This window comes from Balaenoptera borealis, assembly GCF_965194805.1.
Source record: "Balaenoptera borealis genome assembly, chromosome: 4".
Lineage (NCBI taxonomy): Eukaryota > Metazoa > Chordata > Mammalia > Artiodactyla > Balaenopteridae > Balaenoptera > Balaenoptera borealis.
In genome coordinates this window covers 97041604-97054860 of record NC_138861.1, presented here as the reverse complement: position 1 = coordinate 97054860, position 13257 = coordinate 97041604, and the positions used below count along the sequence as shown (strand labels likewise).

Sequence of the window (13257 nt, the reverse complement as noted above, 5' to 3'; positions counted from 1 at the left end):
CAGGAAGAAATCTGTCTAAAGTTTCGTCAGGGGAGGGACATGGTAAGGCCACCTTGGTCGACTGTGAAGACTAAACAGATAATGTATGCTACTGTGCCTTCTAATCTGAAAAGTAATATTCAAGTATCACTTCCTCCAGGAAACTCTCCATGACCCTTTAAGTCTAAATTCTGGGCTCTTTCTCTGTGGTCCCAGAGCTCCTGATCTGTCATATGTAATATTAATAGTCTACGTAAGTGCCCATCAATAGCACTATAAACAGATATGTAAGTAAATAGCATACATATATACTATAAATAGAAGTATGTATAAACAGATATGGTACCTGTATGTGCATGAATGCTACAGCCATTAAAGATTGCATTGAAGAAGAAATTTAGTAACTTAGAAAAATGTTTATGGTAGATTTTTATGTTAAATAAAGGCAAATTATAAAACACTATGAAAAATATGATCCCAATTAAGTAACACAGCAAAGAAATAAAACCCCCTGGAAGCATATACACCAAAATGACAGTATTTATCTGTAGGTAGTGGGGTTATGGATGATTTTTATTTTCTTCTTTGTGCTTTACCATGTTTTTGGATTTTCTACAATGAAAATATATAACTTCTGTCACCAGAATAAAAAACACAATTTTACACAAAGAACTCCGGACAAAAAAAGCCACAAAGGCAACTTTTATGACTCCCCAGCTCTAATCTAATGGAGGCAGACAGTGCTTTATAATGTTTCCTGAGTAATTTCTTGTCTTTCTTTTGATACTGTCCTTCTGGTGGTCCAAATCTTGACAGAGACCAAAGTGACAAAAAGAGCTCCATTCTTCCTGATCCATTGTTTAGTGCATGGGCTAGCAGCCTGGTAGGAAAGAGGGTTTGGGGGAAGGATATATAATAGGACTGTGATTAGCCTTTCTTGCTCTGGCTCTATCTGCATCCTCAGCCTTGACTTAATGTTATTAGTTGATTGATTAATTGATGGAAATGTTTATTTGCACCCATTGCCCCCTATGTACCTGGCCAAGAAGAGCTGCCCAGAAATGGCATGAACTACATCAGTAGATAATGAGTTTGCCGTCACAAGAGGTATTCAAGCAGAGTCTGAATGGCCACTTATCAGAAATGTGATGAAGAGACTTCTAGCCTCATATAAACCAGCTAATTACCTTTGTGAGACCTGAGACCCTCCTAGTTTGAGGGAGAGTCTCATGAGAAGGGTGTTAATTAGCAGGTTCCCTCTCCTGTAATCCCTGGACAGAACAGGAAGCACAGCGAGGCTTCTAGGAACTGAGATGGGGGAGCTGAGAAAGCCTTTGAGAGCTAAGGCAATCACTCTCTCTCAGGGGTTGCGAGGTATCTCTGCTCTCTTCTTTCCTCTGCAGGTGCATCTTGCATGACCTTTGCTAACTCAGCCTCTAAGCCACAAAATCTTTCTTCCAGCAAACTACCAGTGTGCTTGGGTAAAAGAGAGAGACACAGAGAGAGAGACAGAAAGAGAGAAAGACAGAGAGAAAAAGACAGACAGACAGAGAGATTTCGATTCAGTGGTGCATGTGTGATCGGGAGAGAAACTACTATCACAGCTTAAAGTAATGAAAAATATATGAGTTGGTAAATATACTCACACCTTCCCCAGAAAGTTCCCCTATACATGGGGCAAATTTTCACAGTAGTTTCTGTTTACCAGAATCTACTTCATCTCCTCTCCTTTCTTCATCAGATTGTTCGACACTGCAGTGGTAACTTAAGAATTCTGTCCAGGGTCCCTGCGTAGCTGATTAGAAAAACATTCTGAAGTTGGCTCTCTGAATTGTTATTTGGAATATACTATCTAGAATCCAAGTGGCTTATCGAAATATTTTAGCTCAATTATTCAGATTATAGGCATAAACTTGTGTTTTTGTGTTAATCTGAAGTCATTTCCTATATTTGTTCAGTGAGCAGAGCCAGCTAAGCAGGGAATCGAAAACATCTTTTAAAATATAGAAACCGTTAACAAATATAGAAAACACTGGGAGTAAAATTCCCTCTTTTGTGTCACAGTGAGACCCTATGTTACAGCTGCCTGATGGTTCTATAACCTTTAATGATATCCAGCTTCCTCACTGGTTATCTTTGCCTGGAGCTGCAAAGATTTCCTTAATAATTTATGCCACGTTTTTCATTTCCGTTCACCTCATCGCGTAATCAGCAGAGTTGTAATTCCTCTTCCCCTACTACATCTTCATTTTCGACCCCATTACCTGTACGAGCTCCAAAGCCTCACCCGTTCTTGGCATGGCGTTTCTGTCTTCTAGGTGGTCTCCTGGGTCTCTGGCAATCTGCTGCCTTCTAATTGGTGCAGATGCGAGTAGGAAGATGAGCAGAGCACACTAGGGAGGAAGCAGATTCTCCTGGTAAGTAAGGGGTCCTTGGGGACCAAGGCACTTTGGGGAAGATGCTTTAACACTGTCAAGCACAGTGAAAGAGCAATTTGTGGAGTCCTGTTCCATGACATTTTTTCTTACCTTTCAAAGGGGTATTTCCAAAGTCTCCACTGGTGTTGGCTTGACCTCTTGAAGTGCACACCTAAGCAAGCTCAGAATTATAATGATAAATATCACTTATTGACCGGATGCTTCACAGATGAAGAACCTAAACCTCTGAGAACATAACATAACATTGGCCAAGAGTCTTAGTCCATTTGGGCTGCTATAAACGAATACTATAGACTGGTGGCTCATAAATAATGTAGACAACAGAAACTTATTGCTCACAACTCTGGAGGTTAGGAAGTCTAAGATCAAGGTGCCAGGCATTCCTCATCTGGAGAAGGCCGGCTACCTGTTTCATAGATTGCTGATTTCTCACTGTATCCTCATATGGTAGGAGGGGCAAGGGAGTTCTCTGGGGTCTCTTTTATGAGGGCACTAGTCCCATTCATGAAGGCTACACCTTCATGACCTCATCACCTCCCAAACTCCACCTCCAAATACCATCCCATTGGGAGTTACGTCTCCACGTATACATTTTGAGAAGACATGAACATTCAGCCTGTTGTGATGGAGACAAATTGGTGTGGGAGATATGCTACTTTTGGCAGAATGGCCAGGGAAAGGCTTTCTGAAGCAGTGATAATTACTGGGAATCGAGTGATTCAGTGGAGTCGCCAATGGAGCAGAGCCAGAGGGAGCTGCAGCAACGTTTGTATAGACTTTCCTCTGCTGTTAGTCACATCTTGACTCTTCAAGTTCAATAACAACACGATGAAGTTTGTAGTGGGACCTCGATATGGACAGTCTGTGGCCCGGATATCACTTTTTTCATCCACTTCATCCACTTCTTCTGCTTTCATCCAGCTTACTTCTGGCTAGGTTCAGGGTAGCCCATGGGAGGTTAAAAAGAAGGAGGTAGAAAGAGCTGGGTCTGGGCGCCAGAAAAAAGCACAACCAGCCTACTGAGAAATCTTGGGAAAATGATTTCACTTTTAAGGATCTCAGATTTCTTGCCTATTAATTTATAGAGTGGGCTGGAAGCGGTGTGGGTATTGGAAGGAAAGCATGCTACTTCATCTCTATGGTACATCTGGGAGTCCTCACCTTCGATTTATCCATTAAAGTTATTCCAGAACAATTTACATTTTCAAAAATAACTAAAGCTGATATTTATTAACCTCCAGCCCCTATACATTTTATATACCCTCTTAGCCCTCACAACTTTACAAAGTAGCTGCCTTTATTATCTCCATTTTATAGATGAGGAAACTGAGGCACTGAGAGATTAGGAAGAGGAAAGGAGTCTAACATTTAGTGAACATTCACTCTTACAAGGGGCTGCATGTGGTGACTTTAAGAGACGATCATGTTTTATTACCATACTAACTGCCTGTTGGACCTCCTAAAGTCTTCATTTTACAAACAGGGAAACCGAAGCTCAGTGACCTTATACAATTAGCTCAAAGGGTGCAAACAAAAAGGGCATTTTTTATAATTTGCCTTTATTTAACATAAAAATCTACCAGCTCTGTGCTGCTGCAACTGTCCCTTCTTTTGCCACACATCATGTGTAGCTGGCAGATGGGTGATGTTTCTTTACCAGCAGTGAGGAAGGTGGACTTCTCTCTGCTCTCGTAGATACATCACTCCTAGAGGACTCTTGGCATATTTCCAGTTACAATGCTGGGCTTTGTAAGTGTCATGTGAGTTATAGGGCCCTGGTGTCTAACTGTACCTGTCAATATTGCCAGTGAGGAACTAGTACCAACCTCATAGAATTTTTTATGAGGACTGAATGACAGGATAGATCTAAAGTGCCTCATCCATGGATACATAAGAGGTACCTGATGAATGGTCTCTGTTGTCATTATTGGGAAATATGTCCCTTCTTCTTTTGTCTCCAAACCTGAGCTCTGCACTTTACATTGGATTAAATACAAAATAGATGCTTGATGAATAAATGTAAAAAATAATAAGTTAAAAACTTGGAGTTTGGGGACCTGGATAACTCGTCCAGTCTCTGCCATCATTACTGTGAGACCATTCAGAAGTTACTTACCATTTCTGAGTTTTCTCCCTTGTATTAATATCATGGGAGAGTGGTCCTGCATGATCTCTATGACCCTTTCTAACTAGGGATTCTTAAATTATTTAATTTAAAACCAATAAAACCTAAGTTAATTTTCCTCCTCTTGTCACTGCTTAGAGACAGTGCTTTATCTGATACCAAAAATACCTGCTTTTTTGCTATCCATGTGGGTTTCTTTGTGTGTAGACTGGGTTACACATTTTGGGCTTTAAAACAAGAGGGGATATCTCTCCTCTCTTTTCATTTTATTTTATGTTACTGGTTCTCCACTGAGGCCAGTTTGGCCCCTGAGGGGATGTTTGACAATGTCTGTAGACGCTTTTGGTTGTCTCACTGGGGATGGGATGTTACTGGCATCTAGTAGAGGCCAGCGAGGCTGCTGAACATTCTACGATGTACAGGGTAGCACTCCACCCCTAACGACGAATTATTTGGCTCAAAATGTCAATAGCGCTGAGGATGAGTACAATCTCTACTGCAAACATATTCTCCAGTGTTTCATGTGTGGAGAATATATTTGTGATGAATGAGAATCTCCTAACAGAGAGCTTGAAAGCACCGCTTCCCGTCATCTGCCCTGAGAGCAGGATGCTTGCAAGCAGAAATCTGGGCTTCGTGATTAAACGTGCATATAAAAATCCCCTGGTGTTTTAAAGGAGTCAGAGGAACAATGAGGGAGGCTATTACCATGCATCAGACTCCTGTACTTAGCAAACACATTACCTACCTGTAATGAAGGATTTCTGAGTAGTAAGGGTTGTCAGCCTCTACAGGGGAATGATTTAGCTGAGGGCATGCAGATTTTAGCTGCATGAATAATATCATCATTAATGGGAAGCATTATGCCACCCTGCACCGGAAATTTACCCCTGAATGGGTAGCAATAGCCCACAGACGGAGGCCATTGAAAATCTGTTTCACTGGCAGGATACGTGGAGAAGGATTGCGTGGGACGCAGTGTCGGCTGCCAGCTCATGAATGGCTTCAGGCCAACTAGTCTGTGTAGGGAGAGAGTAAGGCCAATAGGGCAACATTATCTAATAACCTGTGTGAGCTGGGGTGACACTGGGACAGGTCATTGGCCTCTGGTGCCCCCCCTCCCCTTTTGGAGCCTTTTCTGTTCATGTCATAGCACAACAGTTCTGTCGCCTGTCACTTCCCTAGGATAGAGGCTTCCTGACACCTCCTTAGAAAATGGGCTAATAAATTCATTCTAAGGTGTTAAGTACTCAAGTATGACCTTGAGCCATACTCAAGGGGCAGGATCATTTGTGATTTAGAGGAATGCAGTCAGGGAGGCACCCACCCACAGGGCCACAGATGTTTGTTTTTCTAGAGGGTCTGCAAGGGTGTCTCCAAGGATGTAATCTGCCTCTGCATAGATCCCTCAGGTCTTGAATTAAGTTGCTGTGGAGTCATTTCTTGCACATCACAATTTCTAGACGTTCACTGTGCAAAGCAGTGAAGAAGCAGAGAGGCTGTGTTGGAATTAGGAAGTGGGGGGCCCAGGGAGTCAGGCCCCTGGGTTCCTGCCATGCCACCCCATGCTACACCACGCCACGCCACGGGGTCCTGGGGCACCTCTCTGGAATCACGTGGGCCCCCTGGAGCAGTGCTTCTCAAGCTTTTCCTCATCAAGGCCCACATAGAAAGAGGTACTGTGTGTTTGGAATCCGGAGTATGGGGAGGACTCTGCTCTAGGCTGGAGGTGAAGGCCCTGAGGGCTGAGCAGGTCAGGCATTGTGCAAGGTCTGGCCTGGGAAGCAGAGCCAGGGAGCAGAGCATGAAAATAACTGTCCTTGGGTGACCTTGACCAAGCCACTTTCATACCTTGAGACTGAAGTAAGTAGAAGATTTCAGCCATGGTGTCAACTGGCACCACACCAGAGTCAACAGGATTGAATTCATTCTTAGTGCATTAAATAAAGATTCATGGAGCACCTGCTATGCACCAGTTGCTCCTCTAGCTGAAGAGGAGATGGGGCTTAATAAATCCTTGTCTTCAAGGAGTTTATATTCCAGCGGGGTGGGGGTGGGATAGGCCAGGGAACAAATAGACCACGAATAAATACATCATATTTATAATCAGTGGGCTTCATAAAATAATGCAGGACGAGGGACTAGCTTGTGTGTGTGTGTGTGTGTGTGTGTGTGTGTGTGTTTGTGTGTGTGTGTGTGTTGGCTAACTAATACAGAGTGGTCAGGGGAGACCATTCTAGGGAAGTGGTCTTTGGTCTTTGAGCTGGAGCCAACCGTGGAAAGCTCTGGTGGAAGAGAGTTCCAGACACAGAGCACAGCGAGGGTGAAGGTCTGAGGTTAGAATATGATCAACATACTCAAGAAACAGCAAGAAGCCCAGTTTCTGTCTTGGAAGGTTTTTAATCATCCCTGCCAATTCTTAGTCATTTGACAATTTCTATATTTTTTTGCATTTGATCCTTACCTTAAGGCTGTGAAGCTTATTGTAATCTATCATTTGCTATTTTCATACACGTGGAAATGAGGTTTGGGGAAGTGGAATAACTTGGCCATCCCGTGATGCTTGGGAGTTTGGAAGCACCGGGCTAATCGCAAAATTTTAACTCGTGTTTACCTAGAAGCCAAAAGATATATGGATGTTTGTAGACAGACATCATTTTGAGTTATATTGAGGACTTTTAAAGGAAGGATTTCATTTGTTCCTCATAATGATCCTTTGTGGTAGGTCCTATTATAATTCCCATTTTATAGATGAGGAAAGTGAGACACATGAAAAGCAAAGTACTTGGGCAAAAGTTATGAGTAGCAAATGCAGAGGCAGAGTTTGAACCTCCGCCGACTGAATCCGAAGCCCATAATCGGAAGATGATCAGGATGTCCAGGCCCCTGTGAGTAGGGTGGGGTGAATCAGTCTTTCCCACTTGAAAGTCAAGGGCCTCTCTGGAGCCACTGGTGAGTCCTGTTTAATTCTGGCAGTGATCTGTCAGAGCCTGCAGGAAACTTTGCAGTGTTCTTTGTATTTAAACACAAGAACCGGTATCCATTTTCATTCTGAGGCAGGCTTTTCTGCCAGATGGTAGGAAGTCCCAATTGTTACTACTTGGAGTATCACTCAAGCCACTTTCTACCCACCAAGTCTATTTATTTATTTATTTATTTTTAAACATCTTTATCGAAGTATAATTGCTTCACAATGGTGTGTTAGTTTCTGCTTTATAACAAAGTGAATCAGCTACACATATACACACGTTCCCATATCTCCTCCCTCCCGCATCTCCCTCCCTCCCACCCTCCCCATCCCACCCCCCCAGGCGGTCACAAAGCACCGAGCTGATCTCCCTGTGCTATGTGGCTGCTTCCCACTAGCTATCTATTTTACATTTGGTAGTGTATATATGTCCATGATGGAAGATAGGAAGACATGAGCTTCAAAACACTGGATTGCAAATGTAAAATAGATAGCTAGTGGGAAGCTGCTGCATAGCACAGAGAGATCAGCTCGATGCTTTGTGACCACCTAGAGGGGTGGGATAGGGAGGGTGGGAGGGAGAAGCAAGAAGGAAGGGATATGGGGATATATGTATACATACAGCTGATTCACTTTGTTGTACAGCAGAAATTAACACAACATTGTAAAGCAATTATATTCCAATAAAGATGTAAAAACAAAAACAAAAGCATTGGATTCCTCCAGCCTCCTCTGAGTGTGGCCCCACTAAGTGTCTTGTACAAATAAGGAGCATTTTATAAACACAGAAGTGACAGTCTCATGTTCTGCAATGACTTTTCCTCATTGCTTCTTCCTTGTGTCAGAACAGGGACAAATCCCGGCCTTGTGATGCCTAGCCTCCATTTGGAGGAGCTGCAGAGCTCCAAGTTTTCGTGTGCTAGGGCATAAAGAAAGAAACTTCTCGCCTCCCTCCGCCCCCTCACTTGTCGTGGGGTGATCAGAGCTGGAATTCAGATAAAGGTTCCTGCAGCTCTTGTGGTTCAACTCTGTACAAGGGCCCAGGCTGACGGCTTTGCAAGACCAGTATAACAATACCAATATCAAAAAACACAGTATTACATGAGAAGTTCACTTCTACTTGGGATAGTCATGTTTTTTCAGAAGACACAGCGTATGAACTTGTTCTCCTAAAATAAGTCAAATTACTTAACAATTCAACCTTGCAAACTGCAACTCCAGAGAAGGAGCCATTAGGCAACTGTCTCCTTGGGTAGCTTTCATCAGATGATGGCAATGCTCAGACAGGCTTTGGGTACCACTATGTAGTTCTTATCAGGGCATAGAGAGAATCTACTGTCCAAAATTCAGTCACTGATGCACTATTCCTTACAAGCTGCATGACCTTGAAAAGATCATTAGATATCTTAAAACCTCCATTTTCTTGGTTATATAATAGGGATAATAATACCCATGCCCAAAGATAGATTGTTGTAAGGTGGATCAGTCAAGGTTCTGAGTTGCAAGCAACAGAAACCAAATCTGGCTGAGTTAAGGAGAAATAGGATTTATTGAAAGAATCACTTGAAGTGATGGGGAACCAGGCATGGAGGCAGAAAGAAAAACAGCTAAAGCCAAGCCACAGGCTGGTCTGGAAGGGACACTATTACAGATAGTGGTGGAATTGCTGCTTCTTTCTCTCACTGGTTCCTTGTTCAAACTCTAGGGCAGGCACAACTGGTTGCTTGAAACTGGAGCATGTTCTTGACTTTGGCTGCAAGGGATGCAACTTCCAAAGTAAGAGGCAGGCTCAGCCTCCTAGCAAGACTCATTAGGGGGAGAATTACTTAAATACAGGAAAGGAAATAAGATGATGGGAAGCCAAAAATAAATACAAATATTTTTTTCATTTATTTCTGCTCTGATCTTTCTGATTTCTTTCCTTTTACTAACTTTGCGTTTTGTTTGTTCTTCTTTCTCTAGTTCCTTTAGGTGTAAGATTAGGTTGTTTATTTGAGATTTTTCTTGTTTCTTGAGGTAGGATTGTATTGCTATAAACGTCCCTCTTAGAACTGCTTTTGCTGCATCCTATAGGTTTGGATCATCATGTTTTCATTGTCACTTGTCTCTAGGTATTTTTGATTTCCTCTTTGATTTCTTTAGTGATCTCTTGGTTATTTAGTAACGTATTGTTTAGCCTCCATGTGTTTCTGTTTTTTACGTTTTTTTCCACTGTAATTTATTTCTAATCCCATAGTGTTGTGGTCGGAAAAGATGCTTGGTATGATTTCAATTTTCTTAAATTTACCAAGGCTTCCTTTGTGACCCAAGATGTGATCTATCCTGGAGAATGTTCCGTTTGCACTTGAGAAGAAAGTGTAATCTGCTGTTTTTGGATGGAATGTCCTATAAATATCAATTAAATCTATCTGATCTATTGTGTCCTTTAAAGCTTGTGTTTCCTTACTAATTTTCTGTCTCAATGATCTGTCCATTGGTGGAAGTGAGGTGCTAAAGCCCCCACTATTATTGTGTTACTGTTGATTTCCTCTTTTTTAGCTGTTAACATTTGCCTTATGTATTGAGGTGCTCCTATGTTGGGTGCATATATGTTTAGAATTGTTATATCTTCTTGGATTGATCCCTTGATCATTATGCAGTGTCCTTGTCTCTTGTAACATTCTTTATTTTAAAGTCTATTTTTTCTGATATGAGTATTATTACTCCAGCTTTCTTTTGATTTCCATTTGCATGGAATATCTTCTTCCATCCCCTCACGTTCAGGCTGTATGTGTCCCTAGGTCTGACGTGGGTCTCTTGTAGACAGCATATATATGGATCTTGTATTTGTATCCATTCAGTGAGCCTGTGTCTTTTGGTTGGAGCATTTAATCCATTCCCATTTAAGGTAATTATTGATATGTTTCTATTACCACTTTCTTAATTGTTTTGGGTTTGTTTTTGTAGGTCCTTTTCTCCTCTTGTATTTCCCATTGAGAGAAGTTCCTTTAGCATTTGTTGTAGAGCTGGTTTGGTGGTGCTGAATTCTCTTAGCTTTTGCTTATCTGTAAAGCTTTTGATTTCTCCGTTGAATCTGAATGAGATCCTTGCCAGGTAGAGTCACCTTGGTTGTAGGTTCTTCCCTTTCATCACTTTAAATATAATGTGCCACTCCCTTCTGGCTTGTAGACTTTCTGCTGAGAAATCAGCTGTTAACCTTATGGGAGTTCACTTGTATGTCATTCTTCCCTTGTTGCTTTTAATAATTTTTCTTTGTCTTTAATTTTGTCAATTTGATTACTATGTATCTTGGGCATGTTTCTCTCTGGGTTTATCCACCCTGGGACTTTCTGCACTTCCTGGACTTGGGTGGCTATTTCCTTTCCCATGTGAGGGAAATTTTCAACTATAATCTCTTCAAATATTTTCTTGGGTCCTTTCTCTCTCTCTTCTCCTTCTCGAACCCCTATAATGCGAATGTTGGTGCATTTAATGTTGTCCCAGAGGTCTCTTAGGCTGTCTTCATTTCTTTTCATTCTTTTTTCTTTATTCTGTTCCACGGCAGTGAATTCCACCATTCTGTCTTCCAGGTCACTTATCTGTTCTTCTGCCTCAGTTACTCTACAATTGATTCCTTCTAGTGTATTTTTCATTTCAATTATTGTATTGTTCATCTCTCTTTGTTTGTTCTTTAATTCTTCTAGGTGTTTGTTCTTTAATTCTTCTAGGTCTTTGTTAAACATTTCTTGCATCTTCTCCATCTTTGACTCTATTCTTTTTCCGAGGTCCTGGATCAACTCCACTATCATTATTCTGAATTATTTTTCTGGAAGGTTGCCTATCTCTGCTTCATTTAATTGTTTTTCTGGGGTTTTATCTTGTTCCTTCATCTGGTACCTAGTGCCCTGCCTTTTCATTTTGTCTATCTTTCCGTGAATGTGGTTTTCAGTCCACAGGTTGCAGGATTTTAGTTCTTCTTGCTTCTGCTGTCTGCCCTCTCAAAAATAAATACAAATGTTTACTGTCTGAAGATTAAATGGGATTATATTCCCAAACAGAACCCAGAACACAACTGGTCCTGAACAATTGTGAGTTCCATTTTTACCTTCCTTTGGGTCAATATGTTTAGTGTTGATGGTAGTATTAATGGAATTTATAAAGCACATTCAAGTGATTTGTAGCACTGACTTGCTCATTTATTATTTCTTTGCTTTTTTATAGCTGTTTTAGAGGAATTGTGCCTCAGGACCCTAAATACAGTAAATATTTGAAAGACTGAAAACAGCTTCATGAGAAGCTTGAAAAATAACAGTTTATTTCATTTGCATGTTTTGTAGACTTTGCTGTTACTTCAGAAACTCTGCCCTTATTCTTCCCTGTTCACTATAAAAACTCAACTTATACTTTCAGCATTTTGAATATGACAGAGCTTTAAACATGAGCCTTATGAGTGCTGATCAGTGGACAAGGATACTTTGGAATGTGATTTGTGTGTCTAGAACTACTCTGCTTATTTTCTTCCTTAATAACTACGTCACTCTTTGGAAATAAATGATCATTTTCAAAGAAACATGCAGACACTCAGGCCCTTGGGGAACTCTTTTAGTGACTGAAGAAAAATAGACTAAATGTGTAGATGTTGGTTCCAGCCTAATTCATCTGCTCTGAGGTTCCCTTTGGATATTCAAGTTGCTTAGGAAGCAGGATAACTTATTATTACAAGAACGGAACTGAGTTCAAACTCTTTTTCATCACTCACTAGCTGTGTGACCTCAGGCAAGTTATTTAACCTCTCTGAATCCCAGTTCTCTTATCAGAGGGTAAGTCTGAGAATTTTGTAAAACAGTCTATAAAGTGGCTTGTAGAGTGCCTGGTTCATAATTTATTCTCAATCAATTGGTGACACAGGTACCATTGAGGATAAATTTTCATTCTGTTCTGCTAAATCAATTGTATTTACTTTCTTTCCTACCAAAGATATGGATGGAATAAAAGCATAATAATGACAAAAACCAAACCGTTTGAGGACAGGGATAGTGTTTAATTAACTTGCCCTCCTGTGGTTGGTAGAGTGCTCTGAACAGAGAACAAAATATGTGCCCATTTCATGGTAGATGACGTATCTAGAACTCATGGATGGATCTTTAGGATTGATTGAAAAAAAATTCTGGAGTTTTAGGCAGTTGTACAATAGGCTCCAGACAAATTCCACAATATCACAGGGTGTGGTTAAGGAACAGGCTTTTGGGGGGACATTTACAAAACCAGGGTTAGTAAGAAAAGAAAGTACACAGTCCTAAAATCTTGCATTATCCCCAAGGAAAGGTGATCTAGGGCCAGGGTACTCTGCCGAACAAACTGTGGGAATAAATTTCGGGGCAGGAAACATGTCCCCCTATTACTATGCTTTCTTATAATGTGCCATGTCTGAAGGTTTGTGTCCCCTCAAAATTCCCATGTTGAAATCCTAATGCCTAGTGTGATAGGGCTAGGAGTTAGAACTTTGGGAGGTGCTTTGGTCATGAGGATGGAGCCCACATGAACACAATTAGTGTCCTTTTAAAGAGACCGCACAGATATCCCTCACTCCTTCTACTATGTGAATACACATAGGTACCAAGGAGAGGGCTCCTCCAGAACCTGACCATGCTGGTGCCTTGATCTTGGACTTCCAGTCTCCAGGCTGTGAAAAATAAATTTCTGTTGTTTATAATCTACCCAGTCTGGGGTATTTTGTTATAGCAGCTCAAACAGACTAAGACAGGAAA

At 41.3% G+C, this 13257-nt stretch overlaps 1 long non-coding RNA gene across 1 annotated transcript in view; it reads left to right on the top strand.

Moving 5' to 3' along the window:
* Positions 1 to 13257, top strand: part of LOC309627396 — a 174480-nt gene that overhangs the window by 143415 nt on the left and 17808 nt on the right. Inside the window, exon 2 of the long non-coding RNA XR_014243719.1 lies at positions 2298 to 2396. This is a non-coding gene — a long non-coding RNA (uncharacterized lncRNA). The remainder of the gene's footprint in view (positions 1 to 2297; positions 2397 to 13257) is intronic.